The sequence below is a fragment of the Sapajus apella genome, unplaced genomic scaffold (genome assembly GCF_009761245.1).
Source record: "Sapajus apella isolate SASKATOON/1434 unplaced genomic scaffold, GSC_monkey_1.0 scaffold79, whole genome shotgun sequence".
NCBI lineage: Eukaryota > Metazoa > Chordata > Mammalia > Primates > Cebidae > Sapajus > Sapajus apella.
In genome coordinates, this window is record NW_022437019.1 from 3,838,820 (window position 1) to 3,860,724 (window position 21,905).

The window sequence follows — 21,905 nt, forward strand, 5'->3', positions numbered from 1 at the left end:
CTGACTGTCTCAGGACCACTTACTCAAGGCTTCTTGGGTTTGTGTTTTCCCCAGGCCACAGTCGCTCAAATTGGCTCAGAATAAATATTTTAAATGTCTTTAAAACATTTTGCAGAATTTGGTTTTTCCATTAACAGAATGGAATCATCATAATGACTGTTTACAAAATATCGGCTTTCTATTGTTTTACTATTATTGTTATTATTGAGACAGGGTCTGGCTGTCACCTAGACTAGAGTGCAGTGACGTGATCTCAGTTCACTGCAACCTCTGCCTTCTGGGCTCAAGTGATCTTCCCATCTCAGCCTCCTGAGTAGCTGGGACTACAGGCACACACCACCATGCCTGGCTAATTTTGTTTTGTATTTTTTGTAGAGGTGGGGTCTTGCCATGTCGCCCAGTTTGATCTTGCACTCCTGAGCTCAAGTGTCTGCCCACCTCGGCCTCTGAAAGTGTTGGGATTACAGCTGTAAGCCACCACACCTGGTCTATTTAACTTTTTTTTGTTTTTTGATTTTTGTTTTTGAGACGGAGTTTTGCTATGTCACCCAGGTTGGAGTGCAGGGGCGCGATCTCGGCTCACTGCATGCTCCGCCTCCTGGATTCAAGCAATTCTCCTGCCTCAGCCTCCTAAGTAGCTGGGATTACAGGTGCCCACCACCATGACCGACTAATTTTTGTATACTTAGTAGAGACAGGGTTTCACCATGTTGGTCAGGCTGGTCTGGAACTCCTGACCTCAGGTGATCCTCCCTCCTTGGCCTCCTAAAGTGCTGGGATTACGGGGATGAGCCACTGCACCCAGCCCTATTTATGTTTTTATTGAAAGTTCTCTTTAATTTTTAATTCTCTTCTCTTAATCATTATCACCACCACTGACTGTCTTTTTTCTGTCTTATTCATCTCTTTATGTTGGCCTGTGGTCATTATTTCTAAATATGTGAAGAATGGCCATTCCTCACATTCCATAGATAAAAACTCTAAATGTTTCTTATAGGTCCTTAAATAGAGTGTTTTAAAATTCCCAAGTTATCCTCCTCAAGAGTGAGATTAATTTCATTCTATCCTGGACTGCGTAAATACTAGCCTGAAAACAGCATGAGCTCCCTCAGTACAGATCTGGTCTTAAAATATTTCCAGGCATCAGCAGCACAGCCTAGAGTATTGTATAAAATCATCCACTCCCCTACAACATGGTCTAAAGGGACCTTAGCTTCTAATTCCCATTTTGTACATTCCACACCATTTAGTGCAACTTAAGCCTGTAGTAAATTTTGCACCAAGCAGACCTAAGGAAGCAATTATTTCATTTTATGCACTTTTTCAATTATTATGCTCCACGCACAGCCAAGGGTACAGTTCTCTGAACTAAAAATGGCAATGTCTTTATTTCCCATGATTTCGAACACTGGTCAACCATAATGTTGAATTGTATTGACTCTCTAATTCAGGAGGAAAGTGTTTCTTTACCAGCTTGGGGGTGTGGCCTCACAGTCAGTGAGACTGTTAAAGGTGAGCATTAAGGACCGTGCCAGACTTCTTCCATATACCCATGGGAAATATATATATATATATATATTTGAATATTTGATATGTATTTTAAAACATAGTACAAAAAAAAATCATAACAGCTTGGTTTCCACCTTCACTTAAATTCCACCCGGCACATACTCTAGAAAGTGTGATCTTGTAGGTGCTGTCAGCTGGAAAGTTATTTGGAAAAATATCCATGCCTGGAATTTGGAAGTTTGGTTAAGTGCAGGCAAATCATTATTAATATTAATAGCAGCCCCAGGTATTGGGGTCCTACTATGTGCCATCAACACTCTAAATGCAATAGCTCTTTTAATGTAATCTTTTAAACAAGCCTAAGAGGGGACATTATGAAGACTGGAGACATTTCTGGAGTCCACACAGATAGCAAATTTCCAGAGACATGGAATGAGAACTTATATCTGAATTTTTCCAAAGTTTGTGTCTCTTGCCACTTTATACCAATGCTTCATTTCCAATAGCAGCTATATCTACAGATATAAAACCAAAAAAATCCCCACACAACTGATTTGATAGCATGGATAAATACCACTGCTGCTTAATTTCTATGCATTAAAATACATTAAACTATATTTGACTTTGTGAATCCTTAGGGTTAGGTAAAAGCTGTTGTCAGGAGGATTGCAAGGAACTGTGGATGTGGAGCACCTGCAGTGGGAACTGGGTAGATGGCACAGTACTGAAGGATCATAATAACTAGAATCTCAAGCATTTTGTAGGCACTTGCTATGTGCCAATACCACCATACATGCTTTTGTGCCTCCTGCAATTAATTTTTAGTACAAACCTATAAGATGCCAATTCATTCATTCATTGGACAAACATCCCTTCATTGAACAAATAACGAATACCTACTATGTCCCAAGAACTCTTCTAAGTGTCAGGAAAATAGGCGTGAAAAAGCAGAAAGAGGCCTGGTTTACCTTTCAAGTGAGGGAGATGGAGCATAAACAGGTAGTAAAATCATCAATCAGATTATTTAGGATAGTTGGATGGTCTCTGAGAGAAAATAAACCCGGTGATGTGCCAGGCAGTAACCAAGAGAAAGCTACATAGATGAATGGTCTTTCTGAAAAGGCTTCATTGGGTGACAGCTGAGCTGAAGTCAGAAAGTTATAAGGACCCAGCTGCAAGAAGAGAGTAGATGGTTTCAGGCACCAAATTGTTACGAAAGGGATTCCGATCCAGACTCCAAGGGAAGGTTCCTGGATCTCACGCAAGAAAGTATTTGGGGCAAGTCCATGGAGTAAAGTGAAAGCAAGTTTATTAAGAAAGTAAAGGAATAAAAGAATGGCTACTCCATAGGTAGAGCAGTGGTGTGGGCCACTCAGCTGCTTTTGTTTATTTTTACTTCTTGATTACATACTAAACAAAAGGTGGTTATTCACTAGTTTTCCGGGAAAGGAATAGACAATACCAGGAGCTGAGGGTTCCTTTCTCCTCTTTCCAGAATGCATTGGGTAACTTCTTGACATTGCCATGGGGTCTGTAAACTTTCCTGGCACAGGTGGAGTGTCTTTTTGAATGCCAATTCACTATAATTAGTATACAATGAGCCATGAGGACAATCAGAGGTCACTCTTGTTGCCATCTTGGTTTTGGTGGGTTTTGGCTGGCTTCTTTACTACAGCTTGTTTTATCAGCAAGGTCTTCATAACCTGTAACTTCTGCTGACCTCCCATAGTGTCCTGTGACTTAGAATGCCTAACCTCCTGGGAATGAAGCCCTGTAGGTCTCAGCCTTGTTTTACCCAGCCCCTATTTAAGATGGAGTTGCTCTGGTTCAAATGCCTCTGACAACACCATATGAGGAGAATGAGTTTAGTGTGCTAGAAAATGGGAGGAAAGCCAGTGCAGCTGGAGCCAGATGTAGGAGGGTAAGAGAGGCACGAAGGCCAGATCATTCTGCAGCCTTATAGACCCAGATGGAGATTTAGAGTTGATTCTGAGTAAATGCAAACTCATCAGAGGAGAGTCCTGTGCGGGTGAGTGACATGATCTCATTTAGCATTTCCAAAGATCATTCTGACTGCTCAGCAGCGTCCAGTGGGGAAGGCAAGGGAGCCAGTGGGATGGCAAAAATGAAAGCTGGGAAATGCGGGACAAAAGCATGGATTTCTGTGAGAAGCTGACTTGTTTTAGGCAAGGACCTTGAAAGTAAGTGCTGTTATTATTCCCACTTTATAAAGGAGGGCATTGAGACTTGGAGTGATTTAGTGTTTGCTCGAGGCCTGACAGCGATGGGGATAGGGGTGCTGAGATCAGAACCTCATCAGTCTGACTCCAGAACCCCAGCTCTTACCTACTGTACTGTCTCACTATGGAGCATGGAGAGAGCCATTTCTACTTCCTGGAATTCCTTTTTGCTGAGAACCCTATCAAACCGCACAGAGGAGGATGTGGCCATAGCATTAGTTTTAGCATCTAGCAGGTGATAGATATTAACAATAATTAGAGCATTATTTCCATTTATTGGCTAACGAACCAACCTCAAGCATATTCAATTGCACAGAAATTGTTTTTCTGATGCATTCCCCTGTCAACAAAGCTTCTCTTTATTAGAGACAAAGGGTAACCTGATTATTTAGACAGCACACATATTTGTTCTCCAGAAACATTGACTATTTTGATGACTAGGAAGTGGGCTACAGCATATGTACCACCAGCCCAACCACAGACAAAGTTGAGTAAAGCCGACTCTGAAAAGTCTTAAGTGGCTAGAGAAAAAGAGGAATCGACTCTAACAAAACGTGCCTCACATCACATGACGCAACTCTCGTTATTCACACTGAAGGAGGCTTCTAACCTCCAAATTCATATTCTTCATTTCCTATGCAGTGGTCCTTCAATATCCCAGCCTCCAGGTCTTCTTGGTCAGATCCCCTTAAACTCTGACATCCAGAGCTGGCTACATAAGACACTGACCACTATACTTCTCTTAACCAATCACTCTACCATTCTTCTAAGTGAATGATTCATTTCTGCAAATACAGTGCTTTCTCTAAGCCTCCAAGAAACAGTTAATGCTGGTGATTAATTCCCTTTCCTACATACTCACTTCAAAGACACTCACCCTTAGTGAGCTCTGTAGTTTATTATCTCTTCTTTTGAAGCTAGCAAAGTTTAGTTTGCTTTAAGATAATAGTTCTCTCTCTTGAATATTAATGAAGAAAATCAAGTTTGAAACACATTGGGGAAGTGACAGAAAAAGCAATCAAGAATGTATAATATCCCTGATTCTGTTCAAACACATTGTTTGAACAGGAAGGTATTTATTGAGTGCCTACTGTGTGCTAATCTCTGTAACTTATATGAAACACATAGTCATTCCTGCTCTAACTAGAAAAAGTCTCATTTAGACTTAAGAGTTAGAATAGTCCCAGCTACTCAGGAGGCTGAGGCAGGAGAACGGCTTGAACCCAGGAGGCGGAGGTTGCGGTGAGCCGAGATCACGCCATTGCACTCCAGCCTGGGTAACAAGAGCGAAACTCCATCTCAAAAAAACAAAAAATTAGAATATACATTTTAGTTGATAATTAAATGCATTTTACAGTACATACCAATTGAAGGGTATAAACAATTGCGTCATCAGGGAGAACTCCTAATGGAGCTGAGACCAAATTGGGACTGTCAAAGAGAACGGGAAATAGGTAAGCACTACTAACTACTCTCTTGATTCAATATCTCCCTTTTCTATTTAAAAGGGAAATCCCAGATAGAGACCGTATTTCCCTTCAAGCGAGGCCAGGTAACTAGGTTGTATTTACTGAGAAGTAATGTATGCAACTTTCTGATGAAGTTTTAAAAGGAAGTTGTGGCCAGGCACAGTGTCTTCCAGAACCTTGGGAGCCAAGGTGGGTAGATCACTTGAGGTCAGCAGGTTGTGACTTGCCTGGCCAACATGATGAAACCCCATCTCTACTAAAAATATAAAAAGTAGCCCCATGTGGTGGCGGACTGCTGTAATCCCAGCTACTCAGGAGGGAGGGTGAGGCAGGAGAATTGCTTGAACCCAAGAGGTGGAGGTTGCAGTGAACCGAGATCGTGCCACTGCCCTCCAGCCTGAGAGACAGAGCGAGACTCTGACTCAAAAAAATAAAAAATAAAAGAAAGTGTTTTGTCCTCCACCTCCTCTTTTTCTGCATCCAAAAGGCTGGAATGTGAGCATGTTGCTAATAAGCTGGTTTGACCATCAGAAATGACAACATTCTAGGAGGTGACGGTGCAGGCACATGGGAGTCACCCAGATCCCTAGGTGAATGCTCTTGCAGAACTGCAGCTACTGAACCACCCATCTATCTCCAGATTGCTACAGGAGAGATGAACAAAACTCCTATGATAGAGCCACTGCCTTTGTGTGCCTCTAGGTTATATCGACTTAGGCAGCACCTTAACTAATAAAAGGATTCTGAGATGAGACGTTCAGCGAATGCTCATTGGTTTGTATTTAGATCAGTGAAATGGAAGCGGTAAGTAGAGTGAATTGATGTCAAGGATTAGGAATACTAAAGCTGAGACAGCAAACCCCAGGACCTAAAAAGCTATTAAATAAAGCAAATTACTTGGCTAGTGAACCTACAAACTTCTATCCTGAAAGAAGAGAAATAGAGAGGAGAGGAGAGGAGAAAGAGGAGGACGTACAGATGGAAAATTATTTAGAAAACCACTGTGTGCAACTTACTTTGTTTGCTGTGGAGGAACTACCTGATTATGGACCAAACAGTAAAATAAAACCACCCTTCCCTGGCAGTTAGTTGTCCAAGGTAACTGCCACCACCTGACTGTCTTGTAGGTGGCATGTTCACGTTCCGGTAGAGAAGATTTCCTGCAAGCAGAATACCTCATTCTTGCTTGACTTGGGCAGTGAAAGAATGGTTAAGAGCTCAAGAGCAATGACAGGGAGATGAACTTGCCAAGAGATTTGATAACAAACAAAAGATGTAGGCCTCTATAAAATATGAGAAGCTCTGAAACACTATCTTGGTTTAGGAACCTGCAGAATCCGAGCAATTTCTCAGAGTGGTTTATTAATCTAACAAATCTGTATTTAAGTTTTACTGCATGGCAAGCGTGTTGAGATGAATCTGAATGTGGGAATACAGAATGTATAGCAACGTTCTCAATAAAATCATCACGTCACAAGTGGGTGAAATGGGCATCCATGGACTCTGAGGCAGGGGTAATTGAAAAGCTGAAATTAAGATAAAAAGTTTAAGAAACAGTCATGTTTAATCTAAAATGTCACTTTCAGTAACTTACAAACACAATTAATGCTCCAAGAAGATGTGTCATATTTTTACAGCATTTGTTCCCTACCTGGCACATTTTCCTGTGTCCCGAGTCCCACGAGGCACCTTTGATGTTAGGGGCAAGCGTGAAGTATCAAAGAGCAAAGTGAAAAATGGAAATATGATGGCTCTGTGGCTCTCAGTCTTCACATTTTTTTTTTCTAGGAGTGTTTTTTGTGGTCTTCACGACCGTCAGGTCATCAAAATATCTTAAATAGAGGCTGGGCGCAGTGGCTCACGCCTGTAATCCCAGCACTTTTGGAGGCCTATGTGGGCAGAACATGAGGTCAAGAGATTGAGACCATCCTGGCCAACGTGATGAAACCCCATCTCTACTAAAAAACACAATAATTAGCCGGGCGTGCTGGCACCTGCCTGTAGTCCCAGCTACTCAGGAGGCTGAGGAAGGAGAATCACTTGAACCTGGGAAGTAGAGTTAACAGTGAGCCGAGATCACGCCGCTGCATTTCAGCCTGGTGCCTGGCAACAGAGCGAGACTCTCAAAAAAACCCCAAATATCAAATAGAAAAAGTTAGTTGACTGCCCCTGCTGTTTTCCTAGTTAGGCTAGTTATCCTAATAGGTCTTTTGGGAAAGAGACATTTAGATGGTACAGTGGGTTGACGTAACCCTAACTCAGAACCTCAGAATGCAACCTTCTTTGGAAATACTATCTTTGCAGATGTAATTAAGATGAGGTCATTTCATCTGCTGAGTTAAGATGGGTCCAATGATGGGTATCCTTATAAGAAAAGGAGTGGAAATACAGAGAAAAGAACAGAGACAAGCGACCCAGGAGGAAGGAGAAGTGAAATGGAGGCGGTGATGGGGGTAAGGTCCGGATAAGCCCAAGAATGCCGAAGCTTGTTGGGAGCCACCAGAAGTGAGGAGAAGGCAAACAAGGGTTATTCCTTGGAGCCTTAGAAGGAACACGGCTCTGCCCACATCTTACTTTCAGATTTCTAGCCTCCAGAACTGTGAAGCAACACGTTTCCCTAGTTCCCTGCCACTCAGTTTGTGACAATTTCTTATAGCAGTCCAGGGAAAATAATACAGATGAGCAGAATAAAGGATTGGCCTGGAGACTCCCAGGAAATAACCCAGTTGTTAGCCAAAGGGTTTCAGGTGTGAGACTGTGAGGTCTTGGACACTGTAACAACCACACAATAAGGAGGTTAGTTATAGGCAATCTCACATACATTTTCAATTAATGAGAATAAATAAATGCTAACCTAATAGAATTGGGGAGTAGGAAGAAGCAAAAATATAATAGCAGGGACTGGGAAGAACAATTCTGCATTGAGGATTTAAAAAATCACCCTACTAGGCGGGGCACAGTGGCTTACACCTGTAATCTGAGGCAGGTGGATCACCTGAGGTCAGGAGTTTAAGACCAGCCTGGCCAACACGGTGAAACCCCGCCTCTACTAAAAATACAAAAAACTATCCAAGCGTGGTGGGAGGTGCCCGTAATCCCAGCTGCTCAGGAGACTGAGGCAGGAGAATTGCTTGAACCTGGGAGGTAGAGGTTGCAGTGAGCTGAGACTGCGCCATTGCACTCCAGCCTGGGCAACAAGAGTGAAACGCCATCTCAAAAACAACCACGCCAAATATTCGGAGGTTCCTTACCTGGGATAGAAGCCGGAGGAAGCACACTGCAGAACGAGGGAGATGATTTCATCCTGAGCTTTGAGGTACGTGTGGAACTCTCAGAACTATACTCTCGGCGGCTTACTTTAACTTTGTTTTAAACAGATCTTAGAGTCTGTGGTCTTTCAGAGGGCTTGGGCAGACACCATTTTTTAAGGCATCATTATATTTAAACCATAAAGAAACGGCAAAATTATATATTTTTAAGTAGTGGTTGCTTTTCAGTATTTTATTTAACAAGCTATGTGTTTATGTGCATTTGAAGGTAACTTCTATAAGAGGTTGTAAAGAACGTTAGCTCCAGGTTACATAATCCTGCTGTGGGTGTCTTGTTCTGTCCACTGTCACCCCACCGGGACCCTGTTAAAGACCTTTCTTCCTAAGCAAAGTTAAGGTCAGCATCAGGTTGTTGTCTTTCTTTTTGCTTCCTTCTATCCTTATTCCAAACATGATCCGAAATGAGATTGGGCTAGAAGGAAGAGGACGTTTGGCTACCATTTATGTGTATAAAACTGCCTCCTTTTTTTCTGGGTCACTTCACAGAACTGGAACTTTAGCTGGCAGTTAGAGATCAAGCCATGGCGACCTTAAATAAGTATTTTTTTAATAGCTCAACTTGATCACACACACACACACACAGTTTTGGTGCTAAAAAGTGACAGCAATATTTTCCCAGCATGAAAATGTGTTTTCAGCCAACAGCCAAATGGAAACCTGCGTTAGCAGATAAAGTACTAATCATCTCAACTCTAGGACAGCTGTTTTTGTCAAAGACAAATTCCTGAATAAACAGAGTTCAGTGGTGTACTCACAAACAGTCTATTCACATGAGAAAACCACAAGAGATCTTTCAGGAAAATTGTCAAAGTCTGGCTAAGCAAGCTCCAGGCCTCTGCCTACCTGCACAGTGAATCATTTGTTATCTCCGTGAGAAGGTACAATCTTCAGCTGAGGGCAAGGGTCAATAGCAATGCTGTGTGGTGGAGGCCTACGTTTATGGCTATATGCACTTTCTACCTGGTCTATGAATAAAAAAGGCAGAGCTACCTCAGCATTATCATTCCCCTGACCTTCATGAGTGGAGCCGTCCCAGCAGGGAAAAAAAACAGCAGGGGAAGAAAAGGGAAAATTAAAATGTTAAAAACTATATTATAGCTCATTTGTGACCTTTAAGAAAAAATTAGACTTGAGAATGTTAGGATGGAGTGGATACAACAAAGTCTGACAGCTGTAAAGTTATAGATTTCTTTTTTGTTTTTTTCCCCCGAGTGGCTTTCTACCAAAATCTTAAACAATAAGCAGACCCTGTGCATTTCTTGCTGGCTGACAGCAAAGACAATCGAGAATTTTGATCACTGCTGAACTATTGGAAGAAATTTGCCTAGAATTTCTGAGCATTCTTCTCTTGTCTGAACTATTTGTGGGGTTTGTCAAAGAGTCAATTCCTATTAATAAGGCGATGTAAAATGCCACAGATTGAAAGCTACACAACAAAATCCTTTTCCCTTAAACTTCCACGTTGTTGGTTAAGTGAATGCACCAAGACAAGCAAACATTTGAAGCCACCAGTGTTATCATAAGACTGTTTCAAAAATCTGTTAGAAATGATGACAAGTGTCAATATATTCCAACTACCTAGAGCATTCAAATTTAAAAACCAAAATATGATTGTTGTTAGGGCAGTGCGCCGAACCCTGAAGACATACTGCTGTTATGTGTAGGATGAAAGGATTTTATTGTCCCCAAGAAAGGAGCCCTTAGGTTTTCTAGGTATCTTCATCCTTGACAATAAACAAACTCGCAAGCAAACAAATCCACCCAGGGTTTTATGACAATTAAGCATTTCTTCTGTCTAAACAAAATGATCTTTCTACTTGGCGAAGGGGAAAAAAATAGTTTTTTTTTTCCACTCTCTTTAACGTCTTTGGGTAATCGACATTAGCTCATGCTGCTTACTTTAATTCTCAAACATTTTATAATCTTTCTTTATTCACTAAAGGGTGTTTTATTAGGTTACTGATATTTTTTAAAGAGTCATTTAACTTCTACCATTTTTGCAGATTGGATCATCACAAACAAATATATTTAACCTCTAGGTTTAAACTTGAGGTAAAGGTAATATTAGAGTAATATTTTTAGATGATGTACTGACCGCACAGAAGAAACATCATTAAAGGTCAGTCGGAATTAATATGGAGATTACCAAGTGTCAGGATTTATTTTGCAGAAGTTGCAGAATATGATTGCAATCTGATTTTGTGGAATATCTATTACAAATGAGAAAAAACCTCAGTGGTTTTTGCAGAATCCCGTTTTCTTAATAGGAAATTGATGAATGACAGCATCTGGCATGAAGAAAAAAGCATATGGTCTAACTAACTGTTTCTATAGAGGTTAAAAACAGCTTGGAATTTCTCTGGTTACTGTTTTGATTGACAGACCATCAAATAAATCATTCACTTTTCTTCCCCCTCCAGTGGTCCCATGTACTGACAAAGACACAAGGGGGAAATCAGCGGTGTGGTGCATGAGAAATTAGACATGCAATGCCCATTAACATAAATAGATTTTTTTGCACCTAATTCTCTACACACCATGCAAAAATCTACCCCCAGGACATGGAGTATACATGTTTTCTTGTTCTTTCTATTTATAATTTTTAATTATTAATTTAATATATAATTGGTTTCTTTAGAGAATGGAAAGCCTAGTAGGTTATCTAAAACACTGTATCAGAGTCTTGGGGCTTGATGCTGCAAAAAGATGGGCTGATACTGAAAGATGTTATGGTATGTAATACAAACAATGAAAATTAGGCTGAGAGGTCTTGAATGGAGTTAGGCTAATTAAACAATTCTCAGTGTTTAAATTCTTGCTGTCTTCTCCGGGGTATACTGCCAATCATCTCATCTTGGGGGATTGCTCTGGTTTGCCCTCACCTCCAAGCCCAATTAATAAATGTAACCGTCAGATAACTTATCAAATTTTTTTACTATACAAACAAAAAATATTTTGGTATTTTTGCCTCACTCAATTTCTCTCTCTTCTTTTTTCAAAGTCCGTTTTAATACTTCTAAGCGAGTAGTGCTAAAAGGAGGAAGCTTGCTTCGTCTAATCATCACATGTCCTAGAATCTCTCCTTCCTCATTCCTCTGGTTTCAGCCCAGCCTTTGTCTGTCCACCTACAGTGACCAGAAACTTACCATCTCATGAAGCAGCTTATTCTGTCACTGAACCAATTCTATTATAGCAGCTGACCTTCAAGATGGCCCCAGTGATCCTCTGTTCCTGGTATTCATGCTCTCATACAGTCATCTCCACCCCCCAACATTGATAGGGCTTACCTGTGCACCAAGAGGATATTGTAGAAGCAATGTTGTGTGACTTCCAAGACACAAAAGATGATACAGTTTGTGACCTGCTTATCTCTTGGATCATTAGTTCTTGGGGAAGCCAGCTTCCATGGGCTGAAGACACTCAGATAGCCCTGGGAGAGGTCCTTATATGGAGAGCCACATGTAGAGAGACAGTGAGTCTTCCTTCCAGCAACCAGCAGCCACTTAGTGGATCACACAGTCTCAGTTAAGCCCTCAGGTGACAACAGCTTTGGCCAGCAACTTGACTGCAACTTTGTGAGAGACCTCAAGCTGCAGTCACTTACCCACAGAAACTTTGAGATAGTAAATGTTTATTGTTGTTTTAAGCTACTAAGCTTGGAATAATTTTTATGTAGCATATTTTATAGAGAATATGTAAGTGGCTAATATAGATTGCATTGAAGTCTTTATGCCTAGCACACCCATTGAAGATTCAGGAAATGAATGAAATTCCCTTTTCATATGATAGTGAATTCCAGATGATAGTAAGTCTTTCTGATGCATGTCTTCTCTGAGTAGAACATTCTCAATCCCTTCAGTCCTTTGTCCCCTGCTTTGCTTCCTCACTCCACATCTTGTTTCTAAGTCAAGCCTTCAGACATTATTACACTGATATCTCTCACACCATACACCTGTATTTCTTGCCCAGGTCTCCCTGATAGCCTAAAAGTACTTCAGACCCACAGGATCAGAATTAAGCACCTCATCTGTCATTTTCATCCAAATCTGCTTTCCAAATGTTTGGTCTGTATTGCCTAAGTGCGCTACCAGCCACTCAAATTTCCAAGTCATAAACCCAACATATCTTACGCTCCTCTTTGTAACACAGAATTCTGAGCACATCACTCCCTTGCTTAAGATTCCTTTCGAACTCTGTATTGCCTTCAGGATAGAATGAATCTAAACTTCTAAGTACGGCAATCAAAGACTTCATAATCTGGCCAGTGCCTACTTTTTCTAGCCTCTTCTCTCACTTTCCATAACTCACTCCAGTCATATCAAACTAGCTTTGCACATGCTATTCCTTATACTTTGAATGCTTTTTTCTCACACTGACTCTCCACCTAAAAGAGAAGGCATATTGACTTGTCAAGATGTGCCTTCTAACTAAAGCCTTCCCTCTCTCTTAGCTGCATTATTTCCTCTGTTTTTTTTTTTTTTTTTTTTTTAATCATGTTTGATCTTTTGTTTATAGAGGTATGCTCTACTAATATGATTTTCTAGAGAGTATATGTCTTATATAGGTTTTTAAAATAATGCAGCTACTCAGAAATATTCATTGAGCACTTTTTTTTCTACTGCATGCCAGTGACTATTGATAGATGCTAAGGATACAGCAGTTAATAAGACAGACACAATTCCTGTCCTTAAGAAGCTTCTATCCTAGTGAAAGACACAGGCAGCTGGTCAACTATGCTTGAAAATACATAGTGTATCAGATGGCAATAAGTGTTTGCCAAGAAAATAGAGATAATAAATTTAGGAAATACGAACATTGCATATTGTAATTTCATCTATGGTGATCAGGGAAGGCCTTTCTGAGAAGGTGACTTGTGAATAGCAATGTGAAGGAAAAAGGGAAAGCAAATTCTGGATATCTGGAACAAAAGAATCCACAGCAAAGGAAAGAAGTATGAGGGCCCTGAGGATGCAGAATACCCGGCATACTCTGGGAATTGCCAGGAGCCCAGTGTGGCTGGAGCAGAGGGGACTAGCAAAAGGAAAGATGGTGGGGTCGGACAGGCATTATGGACGGGATGCTGTAGTGTCTTGTAGCCATGGTGAAGACTTTGATGTTTAAGCTATGTAAGGCAGACATCAAAGGAAGGTTTTTGGACACAGAAGTGCTGAGAATAGAGTGTAGGTACAAGGATGGAGTCTTACTACCTTTGATAACTTTCCTGAGTAACTGATTCATCATAAGTGCTCATAAATATTAGTTGAAGAATTATCCATTGGCAAGGCCATTAGGCCAATCTAACTACCGTTCTTAAGAGTATGCTTTAGTTAATCTATGTCCTTCTGTAATTGCCATATTTAGAATTAGACCAAGGTACCCAAGTTTAATCTGACAGCGTAAAGAGAAATACACATTCTATGATGTTTTGAAAAAGCGAATTCCAGAGATTTTATTTTTTCTTTTGGCAGACAAAAGCCCTATTGACCATTATAGTGAATAAACACTCCTTTTCTACACAGTTTTATACTTGGGCAATAGGGGCAGGGGAGAGAAATCCAAGTAAAGGAGTTTATATTTACCTTTGTCAAATTTATGTTATTTAAAAGTATGATAAAAATATTGAAGACACACGATGTTCTAGTTCAGCTAAATAAATACTTAGTGAGCATGTAATACAAGCCAGTTCTTTCCCATGGAATGCCAAGTAAGCTTAGCATGGTATACCCGATCCTTTACCAAGATGGCTTCATAGCATAGGCTTGCTTGAATGTTGTTCCCTATATTTCTAAACTTCTTTTTAGACAGTCTCACAGTGGCACAATCTCAACTCACTGCAATCTCCGCCTCCAGGGTTCAAGCGATTCCCCTGCCTCAGCCTCCCGAGTAGCTGGGACTACAGGCGCGCACCACTACGCCCAGCCGATTTTTTGTATTTTAGTAGAGATGGGGTTTCACCATGTTAACCAGGATGGTCTCAATCTCCTGACCTCATGATCTGCCTGCCTCAGCCTTTCAAAGTGTTGGGATTACAGGCATGAGCCTCCTCACCCAGCCCAATATTTCTGGATTTTTAAACATTCTTTGAGTTGTTGTAAAACAAATCGTTGAATAATTGTTTTCTAATTTACATGATTAGTGTCACATTCTTTAAAGCATTCTCTTTTGCCTTCAAGGCAGTTAACATTTTCCTTTCCACAACACAAGCATGCTGAATTGAGGTCATAGACACTATTCATGCTAAACCCCTATTTCTTTCCTTTACCATTTTCCTGCACAAGCAGTCAGGTTGTGCTTTTGCACCCAAAAGTCAGTACTTGTATGTCTTACAGAAAGCGTCTGAGAATTTCTACTCTACCCCCACCTCCCAGTTGCACTGGCTGGTTAATAAAGGACTGATGGGTCCTGAGGTGCAGAATTATGCCCTTGCCTCTAGTAAGGACAGCTCTGAGTAGGATCTACGTAGTTGGCAGAGATCCCACATGAGATTCAGCAGACATTCTCCAAGGTCCTTTGCTTGATGTCTTACCTTTGCTTAACTTCCTTTCCTTCGCAGCCTTATTTTTCTACTTTCCAACTGGGTTTTCTGGAAATATGTTCCAAGCTAATTTTCATATAATAGAGGCACATGCCTTTCCTCTCCCCTCCCTCTTTGTTCATTTGATCAACTTGCTGTACAGATTTATCCTATTAACATTCCTTTCGGTAAGACCATATTTTAATCCACCTTGCATGCAGTTCTTATTCCTCCATCTAGTCTTCATGAATCCCAAAGGAATTCACTCTCTCTACCCTTCCAGTCATTCTTAGAGAGAAGCTGGTTTGAGTCTAACATTTCAAGCTTTTCATTAAACAATGCTGAGCTTAAGTATATTCTCACTACTTTCCCTAAGTGTTTGAAGCGACTTCCTAGTATTTTGGACCTTAACACCAGCAATATGTAGCTTTTCACCTGCAAAAGCCAGAATTACGTTTTACTTCTACCTTGTCCTTTAGACATTGTTCCTTTCTTTATAATCCCTATTCTCTTAAAATCTGATGAAAGCAGAATGTCATATAGAGCCTTAACAGCTCTAGGCCCTGGCTCCAGCTCTGACATACCCAAAGTATTTTTAGTTAGGCAACAAACATAACTTCTCTGGATTCCAATTATTAGTGTTATTATTTTGAGATGGAGTCTTGCTCTGTCATCTAGCCTGGAGTGCAGTGATGTGATTTTAACTCACTGCAATTTGAGCCTTCCAGGTTCAAGTGATTATCCTGCCTCAGACTCCCAAGAAGGTGGAATTACAAGTGTGCACCACCACACTCCACTAATTTTTGTATTTTTAGTAGAGATAGCGTTTCACCATGTTGGTCAGGCTGGTCTTGAACTCATGACCTCAAATGATCCACCTGCCTTGGCCCCTCAAAGTGCTGGGATTACAGGCATGAGCCACTGTGACTGGCTTCCAATTCTATTATATAAAAAATAAAAGATTGGGCCAGGTGCCCAAATGTCCATGAGTAAATAGTGGTTTAAAGAAGTGTGCTGCTTTCACTTAGTGGAGAACTGTGCAAATATAATTTTTGTTCTTATTTATTCCCAGCCTAGTTCCAAATATGTTTGAGACTATGCAAACATAAAAAATGTAGGTTATGAATAATAAACAACATGGAAATACTCATAGGCAGAACAAAATTGTAAATATATTTTTATTATCATTATACAATATTGGTTAAACACTTAATCTAGAAAGAAACACTAAACTCTGAAAATAGAGGCTTATAGTAGTAGAATAATGAGTCATGTTTTTATTAATACTTTTAATACATTTCAGTGTAGTTCTTAGAATGTTTGTATATCACAAATAATATAATAATCTTTTACTTAAAAAAAACAAAAAGTTTCCCTCAACTGCCAAGTCTTAACTCTTTTGGGCAAAGAGGTAACCATACCTTCATCCTAGTGTTTATCCTGCTTGGCGATTTTCTTTTTCTTTTTTTGGAGGGAGGGAATGGAGTGTTGCTCTGTTGCCAGGCTGGAGTGCAGTGGCATGACCTCAGCTCACTGTGACCTCCACTTCCCAGGTTCAAGCAATTCTCCTACCTCAGCCTTCCGAGTAGCTGGCACTACAGGTGTGTGCCACCACGTCCAGCTAATTTTTGTATTTTTTTTTAGTAGAGACGGGGTTTCACCATGTTGGCCAGGATGGTCTCGATCTCTTGACCTCGTGATCTGCCCACCTCAGCCTCCCAAAGTGCTGGGATTACAAGTGTGAGCCACCATGCCTGGCCTATCCTAGTGTTTATCCTGCTTGGCTGTCTTCTATACTGCTTTACGTATGTAGGTATATATGGTTAGAGAGAGGTGTGATGGCATTATTCTTGTTGCTTTTGTTAATTTAAATTTATGTTTAATTGCATGTTCCCATCTTCTGTCCAATTTGTCTATTAGTTTGTTTTCTTCTTATTGGAACTAATTTGTGAATCTGGACATTAACAATTTGTCTATCACGTATTTTGCAAATATGTTCATTGTGTTCCTTGTTTTTAATGTTCTTTATTTTTATTAATGTTATATTCTATATGATATTTGATATATATACATTATATAACGTGTATAATATTATTCCATCATACGTAAATTTAAAAGTCTGCCATGCACAGTGGCCCATACCTGTAATCCAGGCACATTGGGTGACTGATGCAGCTGGTCACTTGAGCCCAGGAGTTTGAGACAAACGTGGGCAACACAGGGAGACCCTGTCTCTACAGAAAAATTAAATAATTAGCCAGGCATGGTGATGCACCTGGAGTCCCAGCTACTAAGGAGGCTGAGGTGGGAGGATTGCTTGAGCGTGGGCTGCCGTGAGCCATGATCATACCACTGCACTCCAGCCTGGGTGACAGCGAGAACCTGCCTCAAAAACAAATCAATAAAGAATTTAAAAATCTATATAACCAGAGTGATGTCAGTGAAAATGGCCAAGCAAAACTATGAGAATCAAATTTGGTAGAACTCTGGAAAACAGTTAAAGGTTTACAGCAACCAAGCAAATGCTGAATCAAAAATAAAAGGCAAACATAAAAGTAGGAGAGTTTTGTGGCATTTTTATTTTTATGTGCCACACCCTCTTCTCCAGCTTGATAGTGTGTTGAAGATGGCAACCCACATTCCCAGTGTTGGACCCTGGTCGCTGGATGTAGAGGGAACAGAACAGACCTTATTTCCAATAAACTGTGTTTGTCTCTTCTAACCTGCCTGGATTCTACCTGAAGTACCAATGCAATGTACTCATCTTTGTTTCACCTAACCTAGAACTCACCCAGGATGAAAAACCAGCAGTTATTCCTCAAAAATGGTATAAGGCAAATGATCAACCCATAGCCACGCGAGGCACAGATAATGACTGAGGTATACAATAGAGCAATGAAAGGTCTAGGAGGCAAACTTGTGGAGGGAGTTTCTTTCAAAAAATTGGAATATTTAAGATTTCCTATGTGTACTTCAGAATTTAAAAAGCCATGTGCATGCTCAGAAAAGACCTCACAAGACAGTAAGCTTTCACCCCTGAATGATCTCTAACCTTAATTCAAGCAAGAAGTGAAGGCTAAGGCAAAGTTGTAAATAGCCTGGGTGAGCAACTAAAGAAATGTCTCAGAGCAGAGCCAACTTGCATAGACTGGGAAATGTTTTTGTTTTTTTCTTTCTGCCTCCCCTTATTTTATTTTTATTCTTTTATATTCTCTCTCTTTTCTTCTCTCTGTCTCTCTCTCTCTCTCTGTTTCTCTCTGTCTGTCTCTGTCTCTCTCCTGAACCCCTCCCTCTGTCTTGTTCACCTTCTGGCCCCCAAGGACTACAAGAAAAATCTCTTAAATTCTACCTGACAACAAGCTAAGGGAACAAAGATTTTAGACAAAGATTACAGACTTTATAATATATTTTAGAAAAGTCATCACACAAACAGCTACAACCCAAGGCTGTAGAAACAAAAACAAACCCTGTGCAGGGAAAAATATCTGATTCCCAGAGTTAGTTTACACATTATAATACTCAAAATATTCAGTTTTCAAGAAAATTTGACTAATTCACAGAAGAAACTAATAGCGACTAACCCTGAAGAAACACATGCATTGTACTTACTAGACAAAGATTTTAAATTTACTATCTTAAATATGCTCAATGAGGTAAGAAAAACCATGGATAAAGTGTCAAAAAGAACAAAAACAAGGAAACAAGAGAATGATGTATGAACAAATAGAGAATAACAATAAGAATAACAAAAAAAATTATAAAATAGAACATAACAGAAATTTTGGAACTAAAAAGCACAATGACCAAAATAAAAAGTTTCAATAGCAGTTTCAAGAATGCAGAAGAAAGGTTCTTTGAACCTGAGGGTAGACCAACTGAAATCATTCACTCTTAGGAGCAGAAAGAAAAATAAATGAACAAAAGTGAACAAAACCTAAGAGATTATGAGATACCATTAACTATACTAACACATGCATGATATCTTAAATACAATGTAAAACATGTTATGGAAAACTATATAGCCATGTAAACAAAGAAATAAAAATTAATAGAAAGGAAGAATATTTTTAAAAAGCCCAAACTTTCAAAATTTGATAAAATACATGAATCTACACACAGTCCAGTGAACTCCAAGAAGGATAAATGCAAAAAGATCCACAACAAGACATGTGATAGTCAAATTATCTAAAGTCAAAAACACAGAAGAAATCTTAAAAGTAGTAAGAGAAGTGACTCATGATATACAAGTTATCCTCAATAAGATTAATAGTGAACATTTTATCAGAAATCATGAAGGTCAGAAGGGAATAAGATAATATTGTTAAAGTGATCAAAGAAAAAATGTCTGTCAACTAAGAATGCTATATCCAGCCAAACAATCTTTCATGAAATGAAAGAGAAATAAAAACATTCCAAACTGAAAAACAAAAGCTGGGAGAGTACTGTTACTACTATACTGCCCTACAAGAACTGCTAAAGTACTACTTTCAGGCTGAAATGAAAGGACACTAAGCAATGACTTGAAACTATATAAAGAAATAAAGAACTCTGGTAAAGGTAACCACATAGAATCCAAACATTTTAGAAATATTACTAGAGTAGATAATCATGAAGATGTCTTACATATTATGGTTCTATAAATTTATCTTCCCAAGATTAAGCCTGTGAATACTCTGGTAGAATCAAGCTCATTGTGCTTTTTATTACAGTTAATAATAAAAAGTGGGAACTTCTAAGTTTTAAACTAAATGATTAACTACTTTTCTATTCTTTATTATTGTGAGTATAATTGCATTTAAATGAACAGGATAATATAAGAGCAGTCTCCATATGGGGTAGTGGAAAAATTCAATAAACTGAATCCAATGTAAAGCATATTATGGAAAATTATGTATAGCCAAATGTTATCAGTTTTCCTTTATTTTTTTTAAATTGCATTTTAGGTTTTCAGGTACATGTGAAGAACATGCAAGATTGTTGCATAGATACACATATGGCAGTGTGATTTGCTGCCTTCCTCCCTCTCACTTATATCTGGCATTTCTCCCCATGCTATCTCTCCCCAACTCCCCACCCCCTGCCATACCTTCCCTATTTCCCCCAAGCAGACCCCAGTGTGTGATGCTCCCCTCCCTGTGTCCATGTGTTCTCACTGTTCAACACCTGCCTATGAGTGAGAACATGCGGTGTTTGATTTTCTGTTCTTTTGTCAGTTTGCTGAGAATGATGGTATACAGGTTCATCCATGTCCCTACAAAGGACACGAACTCATCATTTTTTATGGCTGCATAGTATTCCATGGCATATATGTGCCCCATTTTTCTTGTCCAGTCTATAGATCGTCGATGGACATTTGGGTTGGTTGCAAGTCTTTGCTATTGTAAACAGTGCTGCAGTGAAGATTCATGTGCATGTGTCTTTATAGTAGAACAATTTATAATCCTTTGGATATATACCTAGTAATGGGATTGCTGGGTCAAATGGAATTTCTATTTCTAGGTCCCTGAGGAATCGCCACACTGTCTTCCACAATGGTTGAACTAATTTACACTCCCACCAACAGTGTAAAAGTGTTCCAATTTCTCCACATGCTCTCCAGCATCTGTTGTCTCCAGATTTTTTAATGATCGCCATTCTAAGGGGCATGAGATGGTATCTCAATATAGTTTTGATTTGCATTTCTCTATTGACCAGTAATGATGAGCATTTTTTCCTATGTTTGTTGGCCTCATATATGTCTTCTTTTGTAAAGTGTCTGTTCATGTCCTTTGCCCACTTTTGGATGGGTTTGTTTGTTTTTTTCTTGTAAATCTGTTTTAGTTCTTTGTAGATTCTGGGTATTGGCCCTTTGTCAGATGGGTAGATTGCAAAAATTTTTCCCATTCTTTTGGTTGCTGATTCACTCTAATGACTCCTTCTTTCGCTGTACAGAAGCTGTGGAGTTTGATTAGGTCCCATTTGTGTATTTTGGCTTTTGTTGCCAATGCTTTTGATGTTTTGGTCATGAAGTCCTTGCCTATGCCTATGTCCTAAATAGTTTTGCCTAGATTTTCTTCGAGGGTTTTTATGGTGTTAGGTCTTATGTTTAAGTCTTTAATCCATCTGGAGTTAATTTTAGTGTAAGGTGTCAGGAAGGGGTCCAGTTTCTGCTTTTTGCACATGGCTAGCTAATTTTCCCAGCACCATTTATTAAACAGGGAATCCTTTCCCCAGTGCTTGTTTATGTGAAGTTTGTCAAAGATCAGATGGTTGTAGATGTGTGGTGTTGCCTCTGAGGCCTCTGTTCTGTTCCATTGGTCTACATCTCTGTTTTGGTACCAGTACCATGCTGTTTTGATTACTGTAGCCTTCTAGTCTATTTTGAAGTCTGGTAGTATGATGCCTCCAGCTTTGTTCTTTTTGCTTAGAATTGACTTGGGTATGTGGGCTTTCTTTTGGTTCTGTATGAAGCTTAAGGTGGTTTTTTCCAGATCTGTGAAAAAGGTCTTCGGTAGCTTGATGGGATACCATTGAATTTGTAAATTACTTTGGGCAGTATGGCCATTTTCATGATATTGATTCTTCCTAACCATGAGTATGGAATGTTTTTCCATCTATTTGAGTCCTCTCTTATTTTGTTGGACAGTGGTTTGTAGTTCTCCTTGAAGAGATCCTTTATGTTCTTTGTTAGTTGTATTCCTAGGTATTTTATTCTCTTTGTAGCAATTGTGAATAGCAGTTCATTCTTGATTTGGCTCGCTTTAAGTCTGTTATTGGTGTACAGGAATGCTTGTGATTTTTGCACACTGATTTTGTATCCTGAGACTTTGCTGAAGTTGCTTATCAGTTTCAGGAGATATTGGGC